The following is a 6,297-nucleotide window of genomic DNA, read 5'->3' on the forward strand; positions in this document are numbered from 1 at the left end:
CTCAATGGACTTCGTGAGGTTCTCAACAGCATAACAAATCCAATCAGAAGTGAAGGATACACTAATTGAAATAAAGAATAATTTATAGTGGATCAAATCAGTGATTTGGAATACAAGGAAGCAAAAAATACCCAGTCCAAACAGCAAGAAGAAAAAGAATCCAAAAAATATGAGGATAGTGTAAGGAGCCTCTGGGACAACTTCAAGTGTACCACCATTTGTCTCATGCAGGTGGCAGAAGGAGAAGAGAGAAGGCAAGGAACTGAAAACCAATTTGAAAAAATAATGACAGAAAACTTCCCTAACTTGGTAAATAAAATAGACATACAAGTACAGGAAGCACCGAGTCCCAAACAAGATGAACCTAAAGAGGCCAATGCTAAGATACATCATAATTAAAATGTCAAAGGTTAAAGACAAAGAGAGAACCTTAAACAGCAAGAGAAAAGCAGTTAGTTACCTACAAGGGAGTTCCCATAAGACTGTCAGCTGATTTCTCAAAACAAACTTTTCAGGTAGAAGTGATTGGCAAGAAATATTCAAAGTGATGAAAAGCAATGACCTACAACTAAGATTACTCTACCCAGCAAAGCTATCATTTAGAATCAAAGGACAGATAAGGAATTTCCCAGACAAGAAAAAGCTAAAGGAGCTCATCACCATCAAACCAGTATTATATGAAATGTTAAGGGGTATTCTTTAAGAAGAAGATAAAAAATATGAACTATAAAATAGCAATAAATATGTATCTATCAACAATTGAATCTAAAAATAATAAACAAGCAGAAGAGAAACAGAATCATTGATACTGATAATATTTTGATAGTTGCCACATGTGAGGGGTCCAGAGAGAATGGGCAAAAAAGGTGAATGGATTAAGAAGTACAAATTGTCATAGGGATGTAAAGTACAGCATAGGGATTACAGTAGCCAAAGAACATATATACATCAGCCATGGACAATGACAACAGTGTGGGGATTGCCTAAATAAGTGGGGGGACTGGGTGGAGTGGGGCCAAGGGGAAAATTGCAACATAAGCAATGTGATATAATTTAAATTAAAACATAAAAATGATGATATACATAAAAAATGACAATGCCAGTACATGTGGTCTAAAAGAATACTGAGCCAAAATTGTCCACCATTCATTGTAGAGAAAGAAAAATTCACCTCCTGTGTTTATTCTTTCATTTGTCAAATAATTGTTCAGTGCCTACTACTACAAGGCAAGCTCTGCTCCATGCTTTTGGAATACCTCATTGGACAAAGGTTCCAGGTTAATAGAACTCTCATGTTGGTGGGAAAAGACAGAGAACAGTAAACATATAAGTAAATTACATAGGATGTCAGAAGGTGGAAGATGCTATAGAAAATAGAAGTAGTATGAAGCAAGACAAAGGAGATAATGGAAAATTTATTTGATTGAATAGTATTCAAGTTAGGCCTGATTGAAATGTAGTTACTTAACTGAGATTTGAAGAAGATAACTGAGTTGGCTGTGAACAATGAAGGGAAACATTCCAGGTGGAAGAAACTGTTAGAGTCGAGAGCCCAAAGGAGAATGCGCCTGGATGGTGAGGAGCAGCCCAGAGGCCAGTGTTGAGGGAGTGGGAGCAGCAGAAAACAAGGTCAGGAAATTAACAACTGGATCATATAAGGCATTTTATGCCATTGTACGAGCTTTTCTTTTACTGGCACTGTCAGCTTCAGCTCTGGATCTGGGTCTTGGTCAGGATCTACATTTATATCTGACCTATTGGATTGGCCAAAATGTCCATTTAGTTCTTCCATAAAATAAAAGACATATTTTTCATTTTCATCATTAACTTAACTTTATTGATTTGGATATTTTGAGTACGTTGGCTATCCCCCACTATTGGCTTCTAGTGGGTAGAGGGCAGGGGTGCTGCTAAACATCTTCCAATGAATAAGACAGCCCCACAACAAGTGATTATTGGGCCAACATGTCAATAGTACCAGGAAACTTTGCAAACCATTTTTGACACATTCAGTCAGTCAGCACAAATCTCCATACACTCCACAAATCTTAGTTTTGCATTTCAGTTGTGTTTTTATTTTTTTTAAATAATAAAGCATAACACACCAAAAATATTGCATGTCTTCTTCCATCTTCAACACTAAAATGACTGCATGAAAATTCACTAATTTTGATTTTTTTTAATACTTGCTGATATGATAGCTGTCAGGGTACAATCTAACAAAATTGTTTCAAATGAAGTTAAAGACAACTAAGCATTAGCTCCATCATACAGAAAAAACTAAATGAATTTTTGGCCATCCCAATTATGTATATGTTGAGTTATAGATGTCATATAAAGGTGTGAGGATGGGAGAGAAAAGTTGAGTGTAGACAGAAGGGAAGACAACCAAATTCTGGCATTGAGGCATACCCACAGTATGATATTAGTGGTAAGAGGAAGAACTAAAGAAAAGGACAAAATGGATAATCAATGGAAAGAAGGATGAGTTAGTCAGGATGTGACCAGAAAAACAGAGCCTTAGGATTTGTCTAGAATATGGAATTTATTATAGGGATTTGCTCTTACATAATTGTGGGAGGTAGTTAAACAGTTTACACATGGCTGTTGCTACTGCGTCTGGTGTTGGACCTGTCCTAGGAGTGAGAAGCTGAAGAAGCAGATCTGGAAACAGACAGAGGAGTTACAGGCTTGCTTTCCTTGAGCTCCACACCAACGAAGTGCACTGGCAGGTCAGTGACAGCAGTGACTTGTGCCCCGACACCAACCTTCTGAACATAAAAAGGATATGACTGCTGCTTTGTGCATTACTTCCAAGTCTGACAACAAATATCTCTTGTGGCCCCACCTGACAGGGCCGTGAAAGGAAAGGTATTTCAAGAGATATAGTTCCAGCTTAGCTAAATTGACAATACAACCAACCACCAAGAGAAACTTAGAAACTGTGGGGACCTGGAAACTAAGCAAAGGTAAATTAGGTGATTCAAGGAAGTGAAAATGACCAATGATGTCATATTCTGCTGATAAGCAAGATGATAATTTGAGGAGTTGTCTTCATTTTTTCAATGTAGAGGGCATTGTTAAAGTGGATTATAACAGGGTCAATGAAATTGTGTGGGGAAGGGTGGAAAAATACAGAGCAAAGTGGATTTGAAAGCAAATGGGAGGAAAGGAATAAGGGACAGAGGTAGAGACAAAACCATGAAAAAGTTTTGCCACACACACACACAGAGTAAGGAAGTTGGGTAATAATTAACCAGGGAAAAGGAATGAAACATGTTTTAAAGAAAGAAGAAATGGCAAAATTTTAAAAGTTGATGGGAATAAACCATAAAGATAGATATAGAGATGATAGATGAGGTAGATAGATGATAGGTAGATAATAGATCGATAGTTGATGTGTTAGGGGAATTGCTGGGTGATTTCTTCTAGCTGGGAAGAAAGGACATGATCTGGTGCACAAATGGTGGGGTGGGCTTTCTAAAGAAGCATGGCCACCTCTTCTATAACAAGTGGGGAGGCAGAATGCAAGGGAGGCAGACCAAAGAGTTGACAGGCTCCTGGTTGTGTGGGTGGTATTTCATCTGATAGCTCTAAATTGAAGCAGGAGGCAAAGACATCAGCTAAAAGGCAGGATGGGGAGAGGATGTTGGGGATTTGGAGGGAGTGTAAGAGGTGAAGTACTCATCTAGAGATCCGGAGAATGAATAGACCCAGGATTTTAGCACCATTTCCTAGCAGCTAGAAGAACCCACAAAGGGTTCATGGCTGTAATATACAAAATAAGTACTTCTATATTAGCCCTGTTTTTGAATACAGGGAAAAGCAGTGTAACTTTGCAGCAAATTTTCATTTCTTCAAAAACTCTTCTACTAGGTCATTCCAGCAGCAAAATACCATGCTAGGCAGTCAGAAGCCAGCTCCCCTGGAAGTTATTTACATTGAGCTCTCTATAGCAGTAGTTCCAATTTAATAATCTGCCCATAATCAAACTTATAACCTAAATTTGAAAGTCTTTCAAAAACACTTAGTAAGGTGGAAATGTAAGTGCCTCCTAATTAAAACTGTATAGAGAGATTAATGTACCTCATCAAATAATTTTTTTTAGAGTAAGTGCAAACCAGAACCTTCGTCCCCTGATTGTCCTGTTCTGTGGCCTCTTTATTGCTGTTCCCAGGCTTGCATACTTGGGGTTTTACATATTCATTAAGCAGCCTGCAAAGACAAGCACTTCAACCCATAATGAGTGCATAAGGGGATGAATCAGTTTTTGGCACCAAACACCACCACAGCCATATGCAGCTCATTTTATTTTAATTTTTTGTATTTCTCTATCCCACCCACTAAATTTTATTTTCTCTGCCAAGTTACACCCCTATGCTTGGTTTAGAAACAAGACACAATATTACACTTCTGTATTCACACTTAAAACACAAAGTAATAACATTGGTTTCTGATCTCTCTTCAATTTTGATTTTAGGAGGAAATGATTGAAACACAGGGAGAGAACTGAAAGGAGGAGGTACTAGGATGGCTGAAGTGGCTATGTTGCCGTGCCACACTGTTTGGGAGGGAAACAAAGGTATATTCAAGGGCTTGTTTTCCCTCCTGCCTCTGTTCTGCCAGCTTCAGTGTCTTGACTATAAAATGCTTTAAGACCATCCTTTTGGGGGAGGGGCAAAGAAAGGGCAGGAAGAGCTCAGTGCGTGGGTGCACTGACCCCAGCAGAGGGGATGGGGGGCCAGAAGGGGCTGTGTCAGTCCAGATATTAGAACATTTTATTTTGTGGCTAGCTCTCCAGAAAGTACATTGGACAGAGAATCCAGATGATTTCCCTGGAAAGTTGAGTGGGCTCAGAAATTTCCCATGGAATCTATCAAAGTTGCACAGTAAGAGCCTTTCGAAGCCAAATCAAATGCCACTGTCAGTCCTTGAGCCACAAGGTAACTCATAATCCCAGAAAATTGAATGGAAGTCTCCTGTCTTCTGATTGATGCCTTCTGCTTTAATCTACTTTTTATTTGTAAGTGTGTGACCAACATTCTAATATTTGACTCAAAGCTATAAAAGTTAGGATAGACCCAAAAGAATGAATTTAAATCTTAATTAATCCCATAATCCTCTCATTTATTTTTCCTCATTATGAGCTTTCTGTCTCATTTCCTTTACAATATGGAATACTCAGCATAAGATACACCATCACACACATTTATTTTTAGGTTTTTTTACCTTTCAAGGGAGTGATTGCAGAACATACCTTCAAAGTAATAATTTTCTCAAAAATATTAGTGCTGGTGCTCACTGACTGCTTGATAAAAGCCATCGAAGCAGTGATACACCAGGGCTGAACATCCTTCTTTTCTGAAGGCCAAAACCTCAGGGGTGCTAACATGTAATAAAAGGACTAATAGAAAACATAAATAAAAAACCCTCTGTAAGAAGGACTGGACCTTCTGAAGTGTACTTTTGAAGTGTGTGAAAGGGTCAGTTTTCAAAAGTGCCAAAAGTTAACTGATGCTTGATGAAGGAATCAAAGAACCAGCAGAGTTTGGTGAAGACTCTAATCTCACTTTTGTTTTTCGTTTTGGTTCTCTATGATCTACCATTCCACTGACTCCATGCTCTTCTCCTAATCCTGAAATAATTACATTTGTACACAGAAATCATGGGTAATGCAGAGGAAAATCACAGATGAAAACTGAAGTAGCAATCCTTATTATCATCCCACCCACTAAAGAAAAAGAAAGAAAGAAGGGAAGGGAGAAGGGAAGAAAGAAAGAAGAAAGAAAAAGAAAGAAAGAAAGAAAAAGAAAGAAAGAAAGAAAGAAAGAAAGAAAGAAAGAAAGAAAGAAAGAAAGAAAGAAAGAAAGAAAGAAAGGAAGGAGAGGAAAGAAAGAGGGAGAGAGGAAGGGAGGGAGGGAGGAAGGAAGGAAGGAAGGAAGGAAGGAAGGAAGGAAGGAAGAAAAGAAGGAAGGAAGGAAGGAAGAAAACAAGCCTTTTCTCCTGTCTACTCAACATTTCTTGGCATTAAGTATCCATGCCTACTCAGGGCCCACTTAGAAGACATTTTCCTTAACTGACAGAGATCACATCTCTGATGAAGAAAGATGATCCCTCTACCTCCAAAAGACATCTAATGTGGGGTATAATTAGCATAAAATTATAATCCTCAAATTTAGGAGATTCAATCAGACCCAGGTCTTAAGTTCTGTATATTTCTTCAGAATTTCTGAGCTGCACAAGGATACACAAAACCAGAGGCCATTGCCAATGAACAATAACAATTAATTAATTGAT

The sequence above is a fragment of the Desmodus rotundus genome, chromosome 4, assembly GCF_022682495.2.
Source record: "Desmodus rotundus isolate HL8 chromosome 4, HLdesRot8A.1, whole genome shotgun sequence".
Lineage (NCBI taxonomy): Eukaryota > Metazoa > Chordata > Mammalia > Chiroptera > Phyllostomidae > Desmodus > Desmodus rotundus.